The sequence below is a fragment of the Pleurodeles waltl genome, chromosome 5 (genome assembly GCF_031143425.1).
Source record: "Pleurodeles waltl isolate 20211129_DDA chromosome 5, aPleWal1.hap1.20221129, whole genome shotgun sequence".
NCBI classification, from domain to species: Eukaryota; Metazoa; Chordata; class Amphibia; order Caudata; family Salamandridae; genus Pleurodeles; species Pleurodeles waltl.
In genome coordinates, this window is record NC_090444.1 from 338,698,522 (window position 1) to 338,708,609 (window position 10,088).

Here is a 10,088-nt window from a genome sequence, read left to right on the forward strand (position 1 = left end):
ACAAAAGATGGTAAGGGAGAGATGAGGTTTTGCGTGGACTACAGAGGGCTTAATTCTGTCGCCAAGACAGATGCTCATCCCAATCCAAGAGCAGATGGGTTAATTGACAAACTGGGTGCTGTCTGATACTTAAGTACCTTTGACTTAACAGCAGGGTACTGGCAAATAAAAATGGCACCAGGAACAAAAGAGAAAACAGCATTCTCTACACCTGATGGGCACTATCAGTTTACTGTGATGTCCTTTGGCTTAAAGAATGCCCCTGCCACCTTCCAAAGGTTGGTGAATCAAGTCCTTGCTGGCTTGGAATCCTTTAGTGCAGCTTATCTTGATGATATTGCTGTCTTTAGCTCCAGCTGGCAGGATCACCCAGTCCACCTGAAGAAGGTTTTGCAGGCCCTGCAAGCAGCAGGCCTCTCTATCAAGGCATCTAAATGTCAGATAGGGCCGGGTACTGTAGTTTACTTGGGACACCTTGTAGGTGGAGGCCAAGTTCAGCCACTCCAACCCAAGATTCAGACTATTCTGGACTGGGTAGCTCCAAAAACCCAGACTCAAGTCAGGGCATTCCTCGGCTTGACTGGTTACTATAGGAGGTTTGTGAAGGGATATGGATCCATAGTGACACCCCTCACAGAACTTACCTCTAAGAAAATGCCCAAGAAGGTAAACTGGACTGTAGAATGCCAACAGGCCTTTGACACCCTGAAGCAAGCTATGTGCACAGCACCAGTTCTAAAAGCTCCAGATTACTCCAAGCAGTTCATTGTGCAGACTGATGCCTCTGAACATGGGATAGGAGCAGTCCTGTCCCAAACAAACGATGATGGCCTTGGCCAGCCTGTTGCTTTCATTAGCAGGGGGTTACTCCCCAGGGAGCAGCGTTGGAGTGCCATTGAGCGGGAGGCCTTTACTGTGGTCTAATCCCTGAAGAAGTTGAGACCATACCTCTTTGATACTCACTTTGTAGTTCAGACTGACCACAGACCTCTCAGATGACTGATGCAAATGAAAGGTGAAAATCCTAAACTGTTGAGGTGGTCCATATCCCTACAGGGAATGGACTTTATAGTGGAACACCGACCTGGGACTGCCCATGCCAATGTTGATGGCCTTTCCAGGTTCTTCCACTTAGAAATTGAAGACTCTCTTGGGAAAGGTTAGTCTCATCCTCTTTCGTTTGGGGGAGTTGTGTAAGGAAATGCCTCCTTGGCATGGTTACCCCCTGACATTTTGCCTTTGCTGATGCTAAGTTATGATTTGAAAGTATGCTGGGACCCTGCTAACCAGGCACAGCACCAGTGTTCTTTCCCTAAACTGTACCTTTGTCTTCACAATTGGCACAACCCTGGCACTCAGGTAAATCCCTTGTAACTGGTACCCCTGGTACCAAGGACCCTGGTGCCAGGGAAGGTCTCTAAGGGCTGCAGCATGACTTATGCCACCCTAGGGACCCCTCACTCAGCACATGCACACTGCTTCACAGCTTGTGTGTGCTAGTGGGGAGAAAATGACTAAGTCGACATGGCACTCCCCTTAGAGTGCCATGCCAACCTCACACGGCCTGTGGCATAGGTAAGTCACCCCTCTAGCAGGCCTTACAGCCCTAATGCAGGGTGCTCTATACCACAGGTGAGGGCATATGTGCATGAGCACTATGCCCCTACAGTGTCTAAGCCAAACCTTAGACATTGTAAGTGCAGGGTAGCCATAAGAGTATATGGTCCGGGAGTCTGTCAAACACGAACTCCACAGCACCATAATGGCTACACTGAAAACTGTGAAGTTTGGTATCAAACTTCTCAGCACAATAAATGCACACTGATGCCAGTGTGCAATTTATTGTAAAATACACCCATAGGGCATCTTAAAGATTCCCCCTGAAAACATACCCGGCTTCCAGTATAGGTTGACTAGTTTTTGCCAGCCTTCCACACTCCAGACATGTTGCTGGCCACATGGGGAGAGTGCCTTTGTCACTCTGTGGCCAGGAACAAAGCCTGTACTGGGTGGAGGTGCTTCTCACCGCCCCCTGCAGGAACTGTAACACCTGGCGGTGAGCCTCAAAGGCTCACCCTCTTTGTTACAGCGCCACAGGGCATCCCAGCTAGTGGAGATGCCCGCCCCTCCGGCCACTGCCCCCACTTTTGGCGGCAAGGCTGGAGGAGATAATGAGAAAAACAAGGAGGAGTCACCCACCAGTCAGGACAGCCGCTAAGGTGTCCTGAGCTGAGGTGACCCTTACTTTTAGAAATCTTCCATCTTGTAGAAGGAGGATTCCCCCAATAGGATTAGGGATGTGCCCCCCTCCCCATAGGGAGGAGGCACCAAGAGGGTGTAGTCACCCTCTCCCAGACCTAAACGCACCACTAAATTCAGTATTTAGGGGCCCCCAGAACCTAGGAAACTAGACTCCTGCAACCTTAACCAGAAGAAGGACTGCTGACCTGAAGCCCTGCAGTGACGACGGAGACGACAACTGCTTTGGCCCCAGCCCTACCTGCCTGTCTCCCAACTTCGAAGAAAACTGCAACAGCGACGCTTCCAACAGGGACCAGCGACCTCTGAAGCCTCAGAGGACTGCCCTGCAACCAAGGACCAAGAAACTCCAGTGAACAGCGGCCTTGTTCAACAATCTGCAACTTTCTTGCAACAAAAAAACTTTAAAGACTTCACGTTTCCTGCCGGAAGCGTGAGACTTTCCACTCTGCACCCAACGCCCCTGGCTCGACCTGCGGAAAACCAACACTTCAGGGAGGACTCCCCGGCAACTGCGAGCCCGTGAGTAGCCAGAGATGACCCCCCTGACACCCCCACAGCGATGCCTGCAGAGGAAATCCAGAGGCTCCCCCTGACCGCGAATGTCTGTAGAAAGGGACCGGACGCCAAGAAGCAACACTGCATCCGCAGCCTTCAGGGCCTGAAGGAACCGAACTCCAGTGCAGGAGCGACCCCCAGGCGACCCTCTGCTACCCCAGGTGGTGGCTACCTCGAGGTGCCCCCGTGCCTGCCTGCATCGTTGAAGAGACCCCCGGGTCTCCCCATTACTTCCTATCTAAAACCCGACGCCTGTTTGCATTCTGCACCCGGCCACCCCTGTGCCGCTGAGGGTGTACTTTCTGTGCCTGCTTGTGTCCCCACCGGTGCCCTACAAAACCCCCCTGGTCTGCCCCCTGAGGACACGGGTACTTACCTGCTGGCAGACTGGAACCGGGGCACCCCCATTCTCCATTGAAGCCTATGTGTTTTGGGCACCTCTTTGACCTCTGCACCGGACTGGCCCTGAGCTGCATGTGTGGTAACTTTGGGGTTGCCTTGAACCCACAACGGTGGGATACCTTGGACCCAACTTTGAACCCTGTAAGTGTTTTACTTACCTGTGAACTTAACAATTACTTACCTCCCCCAGGAACTGTTGATTTTTGCCCTGTGTCCACTTTTAAAATAGCTTATTGCCATTGTTGCCAAAACTGTACATGCTATTGTGATCATTCAAAGTTCCTAAAGTACCTAAGTGAAATACCTTTCATTTGAAATATTACTTGTAAATCTTGAACCTGTGGTTCTTAAAATAAACTAAGAAAATATATTTTTCTATATAAAAACCTATTGGCCTAGAGTAAGTCTTTGAGTGTGTGTTCCTCATTTATTGCTTGTGTGTGTACAACAAATGCTTAACACTACCCTCTGATCAGCCTACTGCTCGACCATACTACCACAAAATAGAGCATTAGAATTATCTCTTTTTGCCACTATCTTACCTCTAAGGGGAACCGTTGGACTTTGTGCACACTATTTCTTACTTTGAAATAGTATATACAGAGCCAACTTCCTACACTATGTTTCCCAGGAGCGGCGAAAAAGCCTTCTGCCAAAAATTGCCCCTAAGCTCAGTTGATTGGCAACCAAAATGTAAGGCCGTAATGTGGATGGCCTTCTTTTTGGATCCTCGTTTATCAAGGAGATGAGCAGATATATTTCTGTGTTTACTTCTTTGGATAAAGCGCATTCTTCGATGAAGAACATTTTTGCCTATCGTGTTTTTGGAAGGGCCGGCAAAGGAAGGGGTCGATTTGCCAGCCGTTATTCTTCAAGAGGGCAATCCCTCGACAGAGGCTCCTTCAATTAGGGTACCCAGCAAGAATTCTACCAGGGGTACATACCTCAGTTCTATCCCCGACGTTTCCATTGAGCCCGTAACAGGGGATACAGATCCAAAGGAGACCAGCTTGCAAGTAAGGACTTCTAATTCTGGCCTTCCTCCTGTAGGAGGCAGACTGGGATCTTGTTTAGATGCTTCATTATCTCTAACCTCGGATCTTTGGGCTATCCAAACCGTTCATGGTTACTGCATAGAGTTTTATCAGGTTAATTCTCAGACTCACACACCTCAACCTCTTCATTTTTCCCAAGATCAGTTCCCGTTTGGTTCAGGAGGAAGGGCAGTCCTTACTGACCAAAAAGGCGATAGAAAAGGTTTCCTTCAACTGTTCAGGGTTCCTCAGTACCATCTTTCTGGTTCAGAAAAAGAACAACAAACATCAACCAGTTATAAGCCTGAAGCTCTTCAACAATTTCGTAGTATGTCACCATTTCAGGATGGAGACTATTCTCCATCTAAGAGATCTTCTGCTTCAAATCAATTGGTTGGTTCGCCTGGACCTCCAGGACCCGTATCTCTCAGTACCCATTCATCCTTCCTACAGGAAATGTCTTGAGTTTCAGTCGGGGGGCTCTTTCTTTTGGTTCAAAACTCTTTTTTTCGGTCTTTCATCAGCTTTGTGGGGCTTGACCAAGAATCTTAAACCAGTAATAGCCTTCCTTAGAGGTCAGGGGATAAGACCCGTAGTCTATCTGGACGATTTCCTCATCATGGCACAAGACAAGTCTTGCCTGCTGAATCAGCCAAACCTTTGCCGGGACCGTTTGTCAAGGCTGGGGTTTCTTATAAATCTTCAAAAGTTGGTTCTAATTCCTTCTGAACATCTTGAATTTCTCGGTTTCATAGTAGTGAACACTGTCAAATCGGTGCTTCAACTCCCTCAACAGAAGGTGATGATGATAAAGAAAGAGATATGTCACGCCTTACCTGTGCCTCTCTATTCCCTCAGATCCATAGCTCGTTTAGTAGGTCTTCTTTCCTCCTCCATTCAGGCCATCTTTCCAGGGCCCCTTCATTACGGGGCTCTACAGAGGTTGAAGATCTGTCACCTTTGAAAAGGATTAGCTTATTCGGACACTTCGTTCTGGATTCCGAGTCCAGAGAAGATTTTTGTAGGTGGATGAGTCACTTAGATGCTTGGAACAGGATAACAATTTTCTCTGCCGCCCCAGATCTTTTCCTAGAATCGGATGCAAGTCTGACAGGTTGGGCGCAAAATGTGGGCAACTCTCGACTGGGGGTCCATGATCCGTTCAGGAGTCCTCACTGCACATCAACTGTTTAGAGATGCTTGCAGGTTCCTTTGCCATCCAGTCCTTTATAAAAGACAGAGTAAAATGCTCAGTTGTTCTGAGAATGGACAACCTGTCTACAGTCAGGTATATAAATCGTCTGGGTGGAATGAGATACAAACCGCTGGCACTTGTGGCCAGGAGTCTGTGGGAATTCTGTCTCCCAAGGAATATCTCAGTCAGGGCAGAATATCTGACAGGCAAACTGAACGTGGTGGCAGATTGGTTTTCCAGGCATATCTTCGACTCAAGTGATTGGAAATGTCATCCTTCTGTATTCAGTCATCTTTCTTCGGTCCCATGTCAATAGACCTCTTTGCTACCCGGATCAACACTCAACTTCCTTCCTTCTTCAGCTGGAGGCCTGATCTGCTAGCTACGGCACATATGCTTTTCTTCAGTCATGGCCTCCTTCTCTCCTCTGCACTTTTCCTCCTTTCTTCGTTATTGCTCGGGTGCTAGCGCAGGCCCACATACAGCACTCATCCCTTGTACTGATCACTCCATTCTGGCAGTCCCAGCCTTGGTACCCAACTTTGTTGGAGCTATCCTCAGATATTCCAGTAATGATCCCTCCTTTTCCCGATCTGCTCTTGAACCCTCAGGGTCTTTCCCACAGTCTGGTCTAAGAAGGCTCCCTGCATCTCATAGTATGGAGAATTTCAGGGCTTCCTGGAGAACCCCAGGAACTTCAGAGGAAGCTGTCCAATTCATCCAGCAATCCTGGGCTCTGGTTACAGCAAGAGGTTACAAATCAGCCTGGTTAGTTTGGTACAGCTGGCGTTTGGACCGGGATTCAGATCTCTTTTCAGCAGACGTAACCTTAGTGGTGAATTTTCTGGCTTCCTTGGCTTCGTAGGGTAAGGCTTATCGTACTGTTAATACTAACTGGTGTGCAATCTCTTCAGAACATATCAGAGTGGATGGAAGGCCCATTGGAGAACACCCATTGGTTTGTCGACTTTTAAAGGGAGTACGTTTAGATAAACCTACAGTTCCCAAATACAATGTTATGTGGGAATTTGATTCAGTAATTTGATTATTTCTCGCATGGCCGGATAATGTTGATTTATTGCTGAAACATTTGTCTGCCAAATTGACTATGCTCTTGTGTTTAGTCTCTATTAAACGTGTATCAGATGTTAAGGCCCTGGATGCTTCCTCCTTCCTTTATTCCTTTCTGGGTGTTTATTTTCAAGTCAGTAGTCATATTAAATCTAATTTATATGCTGTACATTACCCGTTTTTCCCTCTCAGTCTAAATTGTGTATTGGTAATTGTTTCAAACATACGTTTCTCAAACTGCAGATCTCAGAACTTCCTCCTCTTCCCAATTACTTATTTCTTTTCATAAACCTCACAAACTAGTCTCGGCTCCCAACTTGGTTCGTTGAGTTAGATGGCTCATGTCCCTGGCTGCTGTTTCTACCCTTATGGCGCTGATTCGTTGAGAGGGGCTGCGGCCTCTCGAGCCTTTTGGGCAGGGGCTAGTTTCCATGCTATTCTCAGATTTGAAGATTGGTCAAACGTTAGTACGTTTGGAGCCTTTTATTGTAAACCTGTAGATCACCCATTGGACACTATTTTTTTGTGGCTTTAAACAAGCATAATAGGAGCCTCCGGTCTTGTAATAAAATTGAGATTTTCCTAGCCTTGGGGTCTGGAAGGCTAGATTTTATAAAAGACACAGAGGCGAGTATTATCACGCCACATTTGTATTAACCCTCCCTGTTGCTTCTTTTGCAGTTGCCATGCCTTCAACGAGCTCCCCAGCATCCGACTGATCCACATCCGGTTTTACCTTGCCTGGTACCTCCGTGTTACAGTTCTGGGTTGTCAGTTCTTCTTTCTCGGCTCCTGATGGACTTCTTTAAGGAATTCTTCTCAGCCCTACTGACTCTGTATATAGTTTCATTTTTGCTATCTGATCCTGTTTTTGGCTGACTCTCGCAAGAAAAGAGGGCTTGTTGCTCTCAGTCAAGATGGTTAATGTGTATACTCGACGTGGGATTGGTCACCCCATTGTGAAGCTATCTGGTAGTTTTTTCTCCCAGGGTGTCTGGTATTTGTAGTTCTTGGCTGCTGTTTATTAAATGAAGAAAAGAAATGCATAACACTCGCTTCTCTGTCTTTAATAAAATCTAGCCTTTCAGACACCAAGGCTAGGAATATCTCAGTTTGTACCACAGCTTTGGCATTTTTTCGTGCCCACAAAATACTTCCAGTTTGAAGTGGAAACCAGTTTGAAACCCATGTGATTCAGAAAGGCTATACATTTCTGAAACCTAGACAACATTCTGACTTCAGCAAGGGGATATATGTGCCCCCTCAAGGAAAATAGCTGTCGAAATAAAGAAGTATTGAAAAGGAGTAGGAAAAAAACAGGCATTTGTGACAGCATTTTCATCTGTAACGTTTTGTCACGATGGCCGATTGCCAAAAGCAATATACCATTACGTCTGCTAGACCCTTGTGGTTGTGGGAATATATAGTGTTCGTAGGTTTTTAAACAATCCAAGGTTCCCAGAACAAACTACTGACCTGCACCGTACAGTGGTTTTTCACTGAGTACTAAGCATAGACCAATACCTATAGTGAATTAAGCAGAGTGAAAAATGGGTATTGTTGGAAATTGGCCCTCTCTGAAGAGTACCCCAAACTTTTTGCCTTCCTCTTCCGCTTTCTCTGACCTCATGTTTGTTGGCTTTAGGACTGTGGACACTTTAGCACTGTTAACCAGTGCATGCACTCGCTCCCTAAAAACATGGTAACATTGGCTAATACCCAAATGGCATACTTAATATAGTGGTAAGTCCCTAGTAAAAGGGCACTACATGTGCCCGAGGTCTGTAAATTAAATGCTACTGGTGGGCCTGCAGCACTGATTGTGCCACCCACATAAGTAGCCTTTAACTATGTCTCAGGACTGCCATTTCAAGGCCTCTGTGTGTAGTTTCAGTGCCACTTCGACTTGGCATTTAAAAGTATTAGCCAAGCCTTAAACTCCCCTTTTCCTTTTTACATATAAGTCACCCCTAAGGTAGGCCCTAGGTAACCCATAGGGCAGGGCGCTGTGTAGGTAAAATGCAGGACATGTACGTATGTGTTTATATGTATACTGGTTGGAAAACTCACAAATTTGTTTTCCACTACAGTGAGGCCTGCTCCTCTCATATGCCAGCATTAGAACAGTCATTATATACTTTTAAGTGGTAGCGTCTCAGCTGAAAAGGAATAGTCCTGTCATGTTCAGTGTAGCCAGAATGGTAATAGAAAATCCTGCTTACGGGTGAGGTTGGATTTAATATTACTGTTTTAGAAATTGCACTTTTAGAAAGTGGGCATCTCTCTGCACTAACTGCCATCTGTCCCTTACAGCCTGTCTCCAGTCCACGCCTGTGCTGTTTGACTGCTCCCCTTGTGCATTAATTGGCATACTGAATGGTTCTCCCTGGAAAGGAAGGGGCTCTCCTTTACACTTGAAAGGCCAGTGTCCTGCCCTTACACAAAAGGACTGATAACCCCCCCATAGGGATCTCGGCAGACAGGACTGTGCTAAAAGGGTAACTTGTGCACTTCAAAACCACTCTTTGAAGTTTCCCCCACTTCAAAGGCATTTTTGTGTATATATACTTGGTCAGTGACCCTTCAAAATTAGACACTTCTGGAGCTACACCTGGACTCTGTCAGAGGAACTGCCTGGCTGCCCAAAGGACTCATCTGGACTGCTTTACTGAAAAGGGCTGCTGCCCTTCTTGCTGCCCTGCTGACCCCTGACTGTTGGAAGGACTCTTCCTTCCCCGCAAGTGCTCTCCAAGGGCTAGGATTGAGCTTGCCTCCTGTTCTGAAGTCTCAGGGCCACAAAGACTTCATCTGAGTGGGAAAACCCACCACATTTAACATTTTGACGCAACACATGGAAAACGCGATGCAGCTCATGTCTTGTGGCTGAAAAATCACTGCATCACCTACCGGATCGACGCAGCACCTGTTTCACCATTGCAGCGTGTTTTGGATTTTCCATGCATCGACCCTGGGCGTTAAAATATCCCCAGCCGCAATGAGGAACCAAGGCTGCTTGCCTGGAAATTGACACATCACCTTGCCTCGTGGAAAGAATTGACACATCACCTCTGCTGCACCGGAAAAACCTGACGTATTTCTTTATTTTCCAAAGCATCTCCTTCTCTACAGGCCCCTCTGAGTTGTTTTTCTAGATGCATCCCATGTACTGTGTTGTCAAAGGATACAACCGCTGATTCTTAAGGATTGAGACTTATCTACACTTAAAAAAAGATATCTTGGCTTCTGCATATTGAATTTTTGTAGTTTTGGTCTTATTTTGTTCATATAAATATTATCTATTTTCCTTAACTGGTGTGGTGTACTTTTTGTGGTGTTTTCACTATGCTACTGTATGAGCTATTGCAAAAATACTTTACACATTGCCTTCTAAGTTAAGCATGCTTGCTCTGTGCCGAGCCGAGTAAGGAAAAAACAAGCATTTGTGACAACATTTTCATCTGTAACCTCTTGTCCCAAAGGTTGATTTACAAAAGCATTAAACCGTTACAACCAAAAGACCCTTCTGTTTAGGGCAATATAGAGAATTTGTAGGTAGAAAGATAGATAGA